Consider the following 15,702-nt stretch of genomic DNA (forward strand, 5'->3'; position numbering starts at 1 on the left):
GGTGACTTGTTGTTTGGCTTGGATTGCTTTGGTTACCACCTCCTCCATTTTGCCGGAGCTGGCTTTTTGTAAAATGCATCAATTTGAGCTCATAAAGACTCTTGACTTCTCGGACGATTCTGCACTTATGGGGTGAATTGATAAGGGGGCTGAGATGAAGGAGAGGAATCAGGGGCAGAACTTTAAGAGCTGTCTGCAGACTGAACATCAGCAAAGCCAAAGAACTGCGACTGACCAAAAAGCCAGTCACTGTTCAGGGAGGGGATGTGGCGGTGGTCATGGTGGTCCGCATCCCTGACAAGCTAGACTGGTCTCATAACGAAGAGGAACTGGAGAAGAAAGGAGCCAACAGGCCATTGTCCCCTTAATGTTGGACTGTGACGGTCCTTCACATCTTCTACAAGTCAGTGGTGGCCATTGTGGCCTACTGGGCTGGTGACATTACTTCAAGAGAGAGGACCACCAAGTTATGACAGGACCTGCTGGAGGAGAGAATGAAATAAAACTGAGTGCCATCCTAAAGAATCTGTGACACCCCAACACTGAGGACTTCCCAGTCATCGAATCAGTCATCAGGCACTGGGGGTCCTGTATAGTGCCTCAGGGGGTCTGCCAAGTCAGGTGTTTCTCAAATGTTCCTTCTTCTTAGTCATGCGGGTGTGTGTTCACACCATACTGGTGTAGATTTTAGAACTGCATGTCTTTATCTGCCTCATTATCTATTTATTTATTTAAAGAGCTTCTGGAAAAAGACAAACCTCACCCTGGGGACACGTTAAGCTCCATCTATCTTCTTGCCCTTATTCCACCTCCTCTTGGGGGCTTTTTTTAGAACATTTACATTTATTTTTGAAGCTTAAATCCCTTTCTGGGCCTGTGAAGCCTGAGGCAGGGCAGTGGACTTGGGACAGAGCCCACCGGGGAGGCCCTTATCGCCAGGTAGAGGACCTCATCCAGAGGACTTAACTTCTCCAGATAGACCCCCCGCAGCTGTGCTCCGTCAATGAGCCAATTGAATTGCAGCCACCGTTGAAACACTTTGAATCTCACGTCCATGGTGTCACACCGCAGTCACCCTTAGGCCGCGGTTCAGGGTAGGGGCACACGTAGTGCTTCTCATTGCGCAAACCACGTGACGTAAATGTCGCAGTCCAAGTGGCTGTTTAGTGGAGCTTCTGAAGCGCAGAGCTATGGAGGTCTGCAGCTGGACTTTTCTCAGCGTTTCTGCTCCTGTCCCCTCCAGACTCCTCTCCTTTGAGGTCCCCAACATGGGAGGCACAGTGTCACTTGGCCAGAAGATGCTCAAGGAAGCACAACTGTTGCGACCAAAGGCCACCAGTTCTCGCTCTGTTTATTTTCCCAGTCTCTTCCATTTCTACAAACATTTCCTGAATTACAACAGGACATCCCACCTGGAATTCCAACACTGCTTCACATTTGTGCCGAATTCACAGAACAGATGTGCCTCCATGGCATTTCTAAAGTGGTTGTGACTTCAACACAAAACTGGCATCCCATCAGGATAAATATATACATAAAAAAACATGATCATTATGGAAGGGGTGTGGCCCAATGCTGGAAATGGGCGTGGCTCCATGGAATTCTAAAATATCAGTGACATATGAAACAATGAGTGTGACCTCACGCTGTTAGTTAAATGAGGATCAACAAATGGGTGTGGTCACATGCTAATAACCTAATGGGCTGGGCACGGGATAATTGTAACACGTCATGGGTGAGACTGAATAATAATTTACAAAACTGTTGTCCCTTCACAAAAACACGAAAGTGGGCATTAAGGTAAAACGGGCTGCGCTTCACAACAAGTAGCAGGGGATCATGGGAATTCTTTAAATGTGTGTGGATGTGTGCTAATTGAAAACGGGGCGTGGCCAAATGGACACTTCTTCATGTTAATCATATATAAGCCTAAGTTCATGCACAGGGTAATTAAAAATACGTATGACTTCATGCCAGTTGCATAATGCATTGACTACATGCCGACTACAAAATGGCTACCTACAGAGTGGGTGTGGTCAACATGCGAAAGACACAATGGGTGGGGCTTAAAACTGACAGTGTGTCATATAAAATGTGAAAAATTGCGTCGCCCGCACGCTGGAAATACGCAAACGTTTGGCCGTAGAGCCGTCAGATCAGCTGCTGCTCTCTAACTTCCTCTTCATTTCTTAGTGTTTGCAGATGGACGCCAGCAGTGCCCTTCACTGACTTTACTATAACATTTCATGCCTTCCTGCTGTTTCCATAATGTGTGTGCCCGCCTACTCATTACAGTAAAGTTGTGGCTTCATGCTAATTGCCCGATGGGTGTTGCCACATGTTAGTCATACAAGTCATTCATTTCATTTAATCAGACAGGAAAACAATTTTACTGGCCTGACTCGGCTAAAAAGAACATTCCAGAAGACTTCTCATTCCGCAGTACACCAAACAACAGAATAAAAAAAGACAATTACCAGCGCAAAAAAATAAGAAACAAAGTGGGTGTGGCTTCATGCTAAAGATATATAGGGTGTGGCTACTTGCTAATGACCAAAATAGGTGTGGCTTCAAGCTAATGCTGCACTGGCTATAGCTAAATGCCAACTAGGATGGGGTGTGGCTTCATGCAGACTACTGAGAAGGTGTGGCTGTATAGTAATGATCAAATGGGTGTGGCTTCAAAGTAATGGAATATGGCTGAGACCACATGCTAATTATCAAATGGGTGTGGCTTCATACAAACTACTGAAAAGGTGTGGCTGTATAGTAATGATCAAATGGGTGTGGCTTCAAAGTAATGGAATATGGCTATGATCACAAGCTATTATCAAATGGGTGTGGCTTCATGCGTATTGTAAAGTGGGTGTGGCTTCAAAGTAATGGAATATAGGTAAAACTGTCATTATCCAACCCACTACAGCCTAATACAGGGTCATGGGGGTCTGCTGGCATGTTAATATTGATAGGGGTGTGGCTTCATGTGAACTCCTGAGAAGGTGTGGCTGAATACGAATGACCAAATGGGTGTGGCTTCAAAGTAATGGAATCTGCCTATGGCCACATGCTAATTATCAAATGGGGGTAGTTTCATGTTAATTGTAAAGTGGGTGTGGCTGCATGTCATTTTGAACTGCTCAATGAGTGTTTTTGATTTATTTATTTCACAAGCACTCATTTCAGCTTTCTGAGGCCTCACACCACAGCTATCAGCTAAGGCTGGATATTGGATATATAAGTACAAGGCTGCCATGTTCGCTCTTCACCGTGTAAATTTAAAACACATTGAGCCTGGCATGATTATGGAAATGAGCGCTCAGTGCCCACCAGGGTCTGACTTCTCATGTGACCCTGAGCAATTCACGCTGCTGTGCATGTCGTTTCCCTGCTTCTCACTGAAGTCACCTCTTTGATCAAAGTGCCACCAACAAGTCCACAGATTTTTTTTCTTTTTTTGTATTATAAATGTGCAACTGAAGGGATGAAGAGGAAGGAGTGAAAGTGGCGAAGGCCCTGCATGTACGTGTGAGGCAGGGGTCGTCTTGGCACGGGGGAGCCAGCTGTCCTGGCCACACTGTGGACTCTGCAGGGCTGTGGTTTGACACTCAACTCCAGGAGTCCTGGCGCTACCCACATCCACACGTCTGCTCCTCTGCCATGACTAACAACTCAAGGAATAAACACAAACAATGTCTGAATGCACTCTGGTCTGAGTGAACAGCGTTATTGGATGGTGTCCTCCGTTCACATTCAGGGCTGACGAGCGCCAAACGGGGAAGGAGAAGAGCTGGAGAGTGCGACATGGAGGAGTGAACCAGGGGTCGAGGAAGGCTGCAGATGAACTTGGTGAACTGATCAGAATGACCAGAAAGACTAAGAGTGTAGGACTGAGGACATTCTGTTCAGGCCTGCACAATAAAGAGGGAAACTGGGTCACTTAGGACTGGTGGGACCAAACAGGCAAGTTCAACAAGATGGGCTCTTGGAGCAAATCGCTGGCTGGTGTTCTAATGAATCAGAGAGAACTGACGCGGCTGTCAAGGCAAAGTGTTGTGATCTGCCCAGGTCATGAAACTCAGAATGCGGCTTAGCCCTAAAAATCTAGCTTCAGGCTTCAGTTGAGGCCTAGGAATCAAAATTAGCCTCATTCCAAACTCCAAGAGTCAGGCTGCTGCTCTTCACAGGCCCAACAAAACAAAAAAGGGGTCAACGTCAAGGAAGCACAGGAGTGGAAGAGATGAGCAGCAAAACCTCTGAGACAGCAAACCCCAATCCATAGTCCAAAGACGAAAAAGATCAATCGAACAAGAAATCCGAATAGTCACAACAGTGGACGATGACAGCGGAGAGCCCGCCCCTCTGCCTCGAATACATAGGGAGGGGGCAGAGCTCCTGCTGCTACCTCAGAGTGGCCCCGCCCCTCCAATCGCCATATAAAGGGAGGAGAGCCAATAACTAAAAGCACTGAAATACAAATAAAAATGCGTCCCTAGTGTGTGCTTGGTGTGTGTGTGTGTGTGTGCCCTGCAATGGGCTGGCACCCTGCCCGGGGTTTGTTTCCTGCCTTGTGCCCTGTGTAGGCTGGGATTGGCTCCAGCAGACCCCCGTGACCCTGTAGTTAGGATATAGCGGGCTGGATAATGGATGGATGGAATACGTACTGTGGACGAGGGGAGAAAACAAGATGAGTCCAAAGCAAAGAGGCGCATGATGGCTCAAACACAACATGAACAACAGGCAGTGAGCACCTTAGGTGGGTCTCTTAGGGGAGAGCGGGTCCCAGTCCTGCGAAATAAGACGCCTCCTTCTGAGGACGTGCAGCTTTTATTGGGCACCACTCAGAAGAGGGGTGGGGTCAGCTGGCCTTATTGGGCATCCTTTCAGCTCTGTGGATGGAAAAAGAGATGCCATTAGTGACAGCGCCCCCTGTTGACCTCTGATGAGTATGAGTGTCAATATATAAAAAAGGAACACACAAAGCCATATTCCAATATGCAAATTAATATTCAAATAAGCAAAGAATAAACGTAGTAAACAGAACAGTAACTGATGCCACAGCAGCACAAAACTTAAAGAAGAATTTGTAACAGAAAACCAAAAATTCAATAATTGTTACCTTTCGGCCAGGGTGCAAAGCGGAGTTCCAAATTTCACTTTAACTTTCGATTTGTTCATTTCTGATTCTGCTGTTTATGTTAACGTTGCTTGTTCACTTACTTTCTGCGTGTCACTGGATCTTTCTCTGTGTGCCGAGTGTTTTGTGGTAGGTCCTCTGGGAGGCGGGGCCATCTGTCAATCACTGTCCAGGGACTGCCTACAGCCTTCGAAAGGTGGAGACAACCCAGAGTCCCCTGCGGTTCATTGAATGCCCTTGTGCTGTTGGTGATTTTCTCCTCTCTCTGCTGCTTTCCTGTTGACTTATTGCTCCGTTCTTTGACTCTTTGGCTCTTCTTTTGGGTTTGTGTATTTGGATCGTTTGCCTAATTCAGGTCGCTTCCCTTTTTGTTTATTGGACCTTTTCCTTATGAGGAGCTTTTTCTGTGAAAATAAACCTTTAATTTATTAAGATTGCAATCATTCATGCAGTATCATGCATACTTTGATGTTTGCTATGGCTGGGTGTGGATTCTGGGCTGATTAAAGGATTTTTCTGCGTTTTATTTTGTATTTACCGCCTCAGAGTTTGTTTAAGCCATCACATGATCACGATTGTCTTGTCGGTTACGTCACAGGACGTGAAGGTGTGAGTACAGCGGTGGACTCCACTTATCTCAGCCCTCACTGCACTGATGAACCACCTGGGTATCCCTCGGGTCAGTAAAATTGAAGAAGCACAATTCTAGCTTTAGTCAGCCCGAGTGTCGGGTTTCGGTTCGGCTTGCTGAACTCCCCTCAGCCTTCGACTTTGCTTCTCGTGTTTCGATCGTTTTGTGTCGTTTGGCTCTGACCCGTTAATCGCTTTCTTTCTCACAATGGAGTCTTATCACAAAGATCCTGTGTTTGCCCCTTTCATGACCGGCCGGGGTTTGCCGGTTGTTCCCCCTCTAGTGGCTGTTTTGAGGTATTTTGGGACTCTGCTTGTAAAGGGACCCCAAGATTCACGACAACAATATGTGAGTTGAATAAAATAACAAAGAACAATATTCACAAAGTATTTAAAAAAAGCAATAGAAACTTAAATAAACAGAAAAGACCCCTAAGCCGGACATGGAACTCTGACTGTAACAGAACACGAAGGGTGGGCCCACCGAATATCAAATGGATTTTGTTTTCTTCTGAATTCTGAATTTTTTATTTTTGAAAGTATTTTTATTTATTCATAATCTTCTAGCACTGTGCATTCTGCTTCTCGCTTTGCTTTCTGGTTTTAGGCAGACCCCCAGGTTGTCCATCGACCCCTAAATGTATTTTAAAGCACGTCATCAATCAGCCAGTTGTTCTTTGGCTGCACGGTTAGACAGATCAGGCGAGAATTTGGATTTTTAATTTGTGAACCATTTTGCCGTGCCTGTGCCGTACGGACTTTCTCTCTTCTGTCCCGGCTCGCTTCTCACTCAGTGCCGCATTTTGCTTGCAGCCGGCAGCCGCAGAGTCGCAATAAATCTCGTCTTGGCAGCGAGCGCGGAATTCTTGAGCCCATACGTTATAATTACGTCTCTGCTGAGATCCCTGTTTATGGATCCTCTTTTCCGCTCCTCATTGTTCAGCGCTCCTCTCTCGTCTGTCCACACACTGCCAATGCCTCCCTCTGCCATATGGCGGCCGGTCTGGAGGTCTCCTGAGGCCCACTGAATATCCACCCACCAGGGAGCCTTCTCAAGTCTAGACGTCCAACTCATGCCATGGCAGCTTCCTCTTGTACTCCTGAGTTGAAACTGTTCATAATGGCTGACTATCGGGGGCACCCGGTAAACCCACAGGCCCTCATAATGTGTGTGGTGGGCTGCCCGGGACGGGGGGTCACACTTAGCAAGAGGGTTACCTGGCAAAGATGGGTTTTACTTTCTGCAATTTGTTGTTGTTGATTAAATTCTTGTTTGTTCCTTTCATTTTTGTCTCTAAATGGATGTTGTTTGGTTTACCAGTGAAACTGCCAGCTTGCCGCCATCTAAAACGTCTTGAATTTCCAGAACACATTCAGGCCCTCAATTAAAGCCTCGTTCTTCATCACTTAATCGCTGTCTGTGATATGCTTGACACTCAGCACATGTGGAAGCTCTTCTGTTTCTTTCTGACATTATGGTGGTCATCACTTGGCTGTGCAATCACTTTGCGTAAACACACGACCTCCGGTCACCCTGCTGTCCTTTCTAGGCAAACTGTTAATGTCACCCCTTTATCACCAAATAGCTAATGTGTGGGGGGGGGAGCACACTGGCGCAGGAATGGCTGCCATCCGGGTGAATGGCACACATTGGTGGTGGTAGATGTACCTCCTCAGTGCCTATTATATAGTGCCTTTCACATTATCTATCTATCTATCTATCTATCTATCTATCTATCTATCTATCTATCTATCTATCTATCTATCTATCTATCTATCTGTTATATAGTGCCTTTCATATCTATCTGTTATATAGTGCCTTTCATATCTATCTATCTATCTATCTATCTATCTATCTATCTATCTATCTATCTGTTATATAGTGCCTTTCACTCTATCTATCTATCTATCTATCTATCTATCTATCTATCTATCTATCTATCTATCTGTTATATAGTGCCTTTCACTCTATCTATCTATCTATCTATCTATCTATCTATCTATCTATCTATCTATCTATCTATTATATAGTGCCCTTTACATCTATCTATCTATCTATCTATCTATCTATCTATCTATCTATCTATCTATCTATCTATCTATCTATCTATTATATAGTGCCTTTCACTCTATCTATCTATCTATCTATCTATCTATCTATCTATCTATCTATATAGTGCCTTCATATCTATCTATCTATCTATCTATCTATCCTCTTCTATATCTATCTATCTATCTATCTATCTATCTATCTATCTATCACTATCTATCTATCTATCTATCTATCTATCTATCTATCTATCTATCTATCTACCTCTCCTTTGAAGGACATTTCTCCTTCTTATTGTCATTGATGTGTACCCATTCTAAGATCCTCACAAATGGCCGAGGCTACACTCTGTCATTCTCTTTTCTCCTCCATCCAGACCGCTATGTGAACAAATTCAAAGTGAAGTCAGGGTGTCGACTCCCAGAGCAGCCCCAGGGTGCACCTCAAGATCTTGAAGTTCTAACCCAGGCAGCAGAAGACGAGAGCAGGTGGGACAAAGGCAGGCATTTCCGGCTCATTCCCTTCTCCCGTCAGATGCTGTCAGACATTTGCTCGTTGGCTGGTAGTAATTTGCTTTATGCAGACTACACTTAAAAGGTAAATCGATCCTCTGGCCAGTCCAGCTTTCTTATTATAAGCATTAAGGCCGGGTATATTGACTCAGAATAACATGCCAGCAGTTTAATAAGAATCAGTTCCAACAACTCCATCCACGGTGCGCTAAGCAAGCCTGGCAGTGACCTGGGATGCTCACTTGAAGAACACGCCGCGCGCCAGTGTGTGTGTGCCCGTGACATGCAGCTGAATCAGATTGTGGTCATTAATGAAACACGTCTAGTGGTCTCATTTCAGTCTCTGTTGGTCTTTTGTCCTTCAGCAGACAGAACCCCATGAGGTGTAATTGACAGACTTTACAGGATAAAGGACCTTGATTAAATATGGATCCTTTTATCTATGTGAAAGGTCCCGGTGGCTCCATAGAAAACTGTGTGCCATGTGAGAAAAGAGCGCAGGGGAGCCCACCACTGCCGTCTGTGGCCTGCTGAATAAAACAAGAGGCTTAATGAGCCCGGCTGACATGAGGTTACCGCAGACACCAGCAGAGGATGGTGGCAGAGTCACCTCAGAGCCACTCGAGTCCCCAAAGCCGCCTTCGTGTGGCGTCCTGCTCAGACGGACTGGCACCCCGATGGTCAGCATCGCCCCTTACCTCGTATGGCATGGAGTGGCACAGTCAGACAGCAGCCTACGTGTGCCGTCAGCTGCCATCACTGACCAACACGGCCAGACCAACGGCGTCACCAGAATAAAAAAATAAATCGAAGAGGACCCCTCATGTGCAATGAAATGAAATCTGATTAAAAATGAGATTCGTCAAGACAATGAGCAACAGAAAAGGTCAGCAGTCATAGATGGGGCTTAATGGGAACGAGAACAACAGGAGCCTCTCCACTGTGCTGGCAAGCATGTCGATGATACAGTTGGCTTAGGGTCTTCTACCTTGAAGCAGTAGAGATGGAGCTCCAAAGACCACCCTGTTACCCTGGGATTGGTTTCCTTGTGGGTGGTCATCCACCGAAGATGTGTGCGCCCCATAATGCGGCAGAAACCTGGGGTCTCTCAACTGAGTTATGGCTCATAGGCTTCTCTTGGCATGGTTGGTGGCCTTTGTCCCCTCACAATCGAGCAGCAGGATCCTCAGCACCATCAGTGGTCTGACTTAACACGGAGCCCAGGCGTCTGCCCGTAGAGAAGGTGGTGGATGTTAACAACAGGGCCCTCTGTACATGACTCCCCTGCACGACTCCCTGGTCTCAGCCTTTAGTCCTGTAAGCAGCAGTGCAGGCGTCCAGCAAATGTCTGCTATGCCCGTTCTGCCCCATTCTGAAATGTCACTGCGATGTGCCAGCCACCCGTCGATGCTCCTCATCCCTGGCTGGCTGGCAGAACCCACCACACGACAAACCATCTCAGGATCCCAGTTTAGTGACTGCACCTAAAATGCCGTGGGGCTCAAACGAGCTACTAAGACAGAGTGACAGGTCAGTCATCGTCTGGAACAACTGGAATGACGGCCATGTTGGAGTTAATGGAGATGAAGTGGACGCCATGACAGACACGAGGTTATGAAAGGTTCAACACGTCTACCTCTGGGATTAGCGCACTGCATTGACGGCCCTCTGCTAATCTCACCCCATAAACACCACGACAGCTCAAGTGCCAGGCAAACGGCACCGAGGAACACCAGACAAAGGGCGGCTTTGCTTGTATTCTGGAGGTCGGCATTTTTGGGGCACTCCTTATAGCCACCCTGCGTTTAGATGTGCCACGCTGGACCGGAGCCAGTGAGCAGATTATACTGGTTGCATTCTTGGAAGAAAAGGCAAGGAAATGGAGAAAGGGGACACCAACATCCGGGCAGGGGGACTGCCTCACTTTCTGCTGATGTAAAGTGTTGTGTAAAAGTATTTGCCCCCCGGCTAATCTCCTCTGTTTTTGCCCTTTTTGACACATTGAACCGCGTCGGACCTTCAGAGCAAAAGAGAACACAAATCAGAAATAATCAAAATCAAAATAATCCAACACCAGTGTCTCCTGTGTGAAAAAGTAATTGCCCCCATTGCTTCGATACTTGAATGCAGCGTCTTTAGCAGCACAATGAGACGCTTCCCATCTTTTGATGTCAGTCTTAGAGCAAGAGAAGCTTGGAAAATTTGACAGCATTTCTTTCTTCATTCTTCTTCTTTTTTCTTTTTCTTCTTCTTCTTCTTCTTCTTCTTCTTCTTCTTCTTCTTCTTTTCCTTATTGTTATAACTTTTGTGGTGAACCCTTAGTGTGTATGTTAGAAAACTACAAAACATCATTCTGAGTGCCCTTGTGCTGCTCAGGGTGTCATGAAGTCGTGACGTCATTCCTTCTGACACGTGGGAGCTGATACTCCTCCACAGGCTGGGGTTCAAATTCTTTTTTGGTCCGTTTATTGATGTTAATGTTACTTTTGTTCATTATCTGCTGTATTTTCGTTGCCTGTGTTGTGGTCCCCTAGGAGGCGGGCCCACCTGCCAATCACTGCCAGGAACTGCCCCTCGAGCCTCTAAGCCCGGAGGATCTCCCACAATTCCCGCGGCTCATTGTAACCGCACTCAGGAGTTCTTGCTTCTTTTGCTGTGCTTTTTGTGCATTGTCTGGATTTTGACCATTTCACTGCGTTTTGTTTTGACTTTGCCTCTAAATTTGTGCATCAGGACTTTGCTTTGGATTGCCTTTGTGTTGCAGGCCATTCCAGTTTTGCCTTTTGTACTCCTCTGGGCAGTTTGTGGAAATGAACCTTTTTTATTTTTGTAAAGATTCATTTACGTGTCTAGCCAGGGTTTTTGCTGGATTTCCCCCTCTAGATGGGGTGGCTCTTTGGCTGTTGGCTCCGCACTGGTAACTTGAAGGTCGCCAGTTCAAATCCCGGCAGTGACAGAAAGAATGCTACTCTGTCGGGCCCTTGAGTAAGACCCTTAACCTGCAATTGCTCCGGGGCTGACCCCCTCAAAAAATCAAACTCTCTGGTGAGTAAGTTGGGGTATGCAAAAAAAAAAAAAGACAAATTCCTAATCCAAGAAGTTGTGTGTGGCGATTAAAGGGTTAAAATAAAAACGAAGAACAAAAATCACTCGTCGTGGGACTCTCTGGTGGTCTGAGCTCCCAGCCCATCGATGACAGGACGCCTCATCACTACTTTGTATGTCTTCTAACCCCAACCCTAACCCTAACCTGGGGTGGGATGAGACTTCTAGGGGGTCTAATTCAGAGACCCTTGATGACCTGCCCGGCTCTCTTGTTATTCAGTTTTGTTTCTTCCTTAAAAATAAACACAGAAATCCAATCTGCTCGGCCTAATCCGCCGTCGACTCTGACGTCAGCCCTGCTCTCCAAACGGTTTGGGATGAAATCTCAGCTTAATCACCGCTAAAGCCTCGCAGGCAGGGCCATTGCTGCCTTGAATGAGCTGAGGGTCCGCACACAGAGAAGACGAATGAATGGGGGTCCCAAAATAAGCACAATCTTTTAGGGCTCCAAAGCGCCCCGATCACTGACGTCACCCTGTCCGTACCTTTAATGAGGGGATGGGTCTGCCCCGAGGGGCGAGGGGGGCTTCGTAACGGCGAGCTGCTCTTTGAGCGAGCCAGCAAGTGGCACAGATGGGCCGCTCATCTAAACGGCACTTACACAGTCAGCAAGTCATCAAATTTTGCGGTACAAGATGTTCCCGGCGCAGGCTATTATATTCAAAGCATGCCCGCTAGCTGAGGCTCATTTCTTGGCAAGGGACGCCATGAATTTCAATCGAGTGGGGCACTCATTCTCTCTCTCTCTCTTCTTTATCATTTGCCAGGCTGAGGTTAAGAGAACATGGCAGCCTTTAACCCGGGGGCAAAATAACAAAAAAAAAGAAACACCAAAGCTGAAGCGCCCACTGACGGCGTATGGAAGGGCACATCCAGTTTGTGAGACGTATGCCAATCCACGGGTTGGCACGTGCAGTCACAGGACCCCGAGATCAGGTGGGGGTCTCGGCTTTATTAGTTTGGCTGATTACTCGTCTTTTGTTGTTTTGTTTTTTTGTCTCCTTGTCCGTCTCGCCGGTGGTCCTGATGAGCTGAACTGCGCCACTCCGCTGCCGTGGAGAGCAGATGTCATTTTCTTTCATTCTCCGAGACATGCTTAATGGCCTCGGTGACGTCAGAGGTTTTTATTGGAAACACTTTGCCGCTCCAAAGCCGGGAGGATAACGCAATCCGGAATGCTGTCGCGTATCAGTGACACGGAGAATTAAAGGGAAATGGAATCACTTTCTGATGATGTGCCCGAAAATTTCATTAGGCGTTCATAACGCATTCAGCTGGGGGCCGCCTGCTCTTTGGCCCGTAGGAGGGTGGGTTGCTCTAAGAATGGCGGTGGACCGTCGTCACAATGTCACCATTATTTACTGAGCTCCACCCATAGGGCAACATAAAGGACATCACCCGAGGCCGGTGGTCCCTCCAATACAGAGATGTCCTGAGAAAAGTCATCCTGAGGGATTTGTTGAGGCCTACAGAAGACACGATCATAAAGAAGGTGCTGGGGGTCCACCAAGAGCACACTAGTGGAGTAACATGACGAGTACTTACTGACTTACAACTAGGAAGGTGGGCTGCTTTAAAAATGGTGGACTGTGCGGAGGTGGTCTTAGTCACTTGGCGGTGGACCGACGTCACAATGTCATCTTTATTTACTGAGGGCCACCCATAGGACAACATAAAGGAGGTGGCCCGAGGCTGGTGGTCCCTCCAATACAGACATGTCCTGAGCAAAGGCGTCCTGAGGGATATGATAGCGACCGCAGAAGACACCGTCAGACACAATGGCCTCTTTCAGATGCTTCGGTGGCCCACCAAGAGGGAATACGAGGGGATTCCTACTCTCTTACATGTAGGAAGGTGTGCTGCTCTAAGAATGGTGGCCTGTGCGGAGGTGGTCTTAGTCACTTGGTGGTGGACCGACGTCACAATGTCATCTTTATTTACTGAGGGCCACCCATAGGACAACGTAAAGGACGTCACCCGAGGCCGGTGGTCCCTCCACTTCACAGAGAGATCCGATGAGGCCTACAGAAGAACATTTCACGCACACACTGGAGCTCAGAGAGCTTTACAAGAAGGCAAAGAGAAAACACTTCAAATTAGAAAAAAATAAAAACCGAGTAATTAATTAAAAAATAAATCCATACGCGCTTACGTAACAGAGATAAAGTAGAGTCCTTATCTCTAAATCGTGTTCTAAGTCGCCACACAGGAGTCGGGTGACAAAGTCAGGTGGCCAGAAGGACAGAAAAAGAACAAAAAAAACTAAAAACTGCAGGGGTTCAAGGGGGGCCACCCAGACCCCCACTGCTGACAGAGACGTCCTTAAGCTAATTGTCATTGTCTGGTGCAGTGGGTCTTGGGCACAGCAGGGGCACTCATCTTCATTTGATCATCACAGACGGCCAATCAGGTGGTGGTGGCACCCAGCGTCACCCCAGAGAAACAGGAAACTAAGCAGAGATCAGTGAAGACTGCAAACCCCGTGTCACACACATGTGAGGGCAGGGGCGGTCTTAGCCTGTTTGGTGCCCTGGGCGAACACCGCCTCTGGCGCCGATGCCCAAGATGCTGCCCCCACCACGATGCCGCCCTGTGCAACGGCCCATGTCGCCAATATCAAAAACTGCCACTGTGTGAGGGGGAGGCAGCGAAAGGGCCTGAATAAGAGTAGTACCACGCCAGACCAGGGGGTGGCGAGTGGCACAGACTTTCTCTCTCAATCCTCTGCACAGTTCTGGCCCCACTGATGACATCACTTCCTGCTGTGGCCTTTAAAGCCGCCATCTTTACAACCCTGAGATCAGTTCTGTTTTGGACTCAGACCTGTGAACACCTCACAACCTAATAACCCATTTGCAGCCAGGGCACAATATACGGGTGGCTGCCCCAAACTCGGACCCCTTGTGAGGCCAGCCATGCCAGGTCTCCATGTCTGCTGTTATGTCAGGTGAAAGATGGCGAGGATTTCATAAGGAGACCGGGAGAAAAATAAAAAAAACTGAAAAAGGCCCGAAATCAGATCCAGCGAACCGTCCCCAAAACCAAAACTTGGGGACAAAACGGGGCAACAATCTCAGTAGGGGCTTCCCTTGAAGGGACAAAAGATTTTGTATCTGCGAAGTGCCTGATTGGCTGACCTTTTTACAACACGAGGGTGACGACCCCTGAGGACACGCCCCATAACAACTACTGGATGCTTTGGGACACAATGGCAGCGTAAACGGCCCAACAATATTTACAGACAGAAGTATCAAAAAGCCCACCATGGTAAGGAAACCCCCTGGAGGAGCTCGAGACGAAGCAACCCAATAACATAAAACAAGCAAAGCATTGCAATTGAAAGCAATTCACTGGGGGCCTGTGCCACCGTGCCAGCCTCTCATGTCTTTATGTGCCCCCACCCGGCCCGCTCTGGTTGGACCCGACAGCCGATCACCCGAAGGTCTCATGAGAGCCGTGGCGGTCAGCATTACGTGAGGCCCGCCGCGGCCGCCTGTCGCAGGATGTAACGCACACTCCTGTTTGCCCACAGCTCCCATTACGCCCTGACAGCTGAAGTGGGGGCTGCAAGCGGACACCGGGGGGAGTGGGGGGTGGACGCGCTTTATTTTCTTGTTTTTCACGCTCTGGCCTGGAGGTCATACGGCCTCACGTCATTCCAAGTCTATTTTTACCCACCCCATTCACTTTGCATTCTAAGCTCTCTTTTACGCTTATGGCTGGCGGACCCTGCGGGCATCGGGACGCGTGTCACTCCAGAGAACTGAAAGCATCAAGGCCTCCCCAGTTCCTCGATGTTTGGGTCTTAAAGGGGGGAGTCGTCCCCTCCAGGGAGCTCTGTGGCCTAAGTCAGCAGGGTGACCTCCCTGAAGTACTGACCGCTGCTGGGGTTGGGGTCTGGGGGTACTGCTGAAGGCTGCTCGGGTCGGGGTAGGGGGGTTGGTGGGTGCCCACCTCCAGCTCCCTTTTTTTAAGCCCTACTTCACGCTCAGTTCATCGTGACTATTGTTTAAGGTAAAGCCCACCGTAGTAAAGTCGGCAGTGCCTGTGATTTGGGGTCCGCAGCTGAAACAAAGACCATGAGCCCCAAAATAGCTGAAAGGTGAAATGATTTATAATATAAAATTTATATTATATAAAATATTGAAGCGATGATAAGAGGCTATGGAAGATGGGGGCACCCTAGACCCCAAACATGAAATTAGCTGCAAAAGACCCCTCATCGTCACCCTTCTACACGTAGGCTTTCTTCTGCTTGGATGGCAAACCCC

Source organism: Polypterus senegalus, chromosome 17 (assembly GCF_016835505.1).
Source record: "Polypterus senegalus isolate Bchr_013 chromosome 17, ASM1683550v1, whole genome shotgun sequence".
In the NCBI taxonomy this organism is placed as follows: Eukaryota; Metazoa; Chordata; class Cladistia; order Polypteriformes; family Polypteridae; genus Polypterus; species Polypterus senegalus.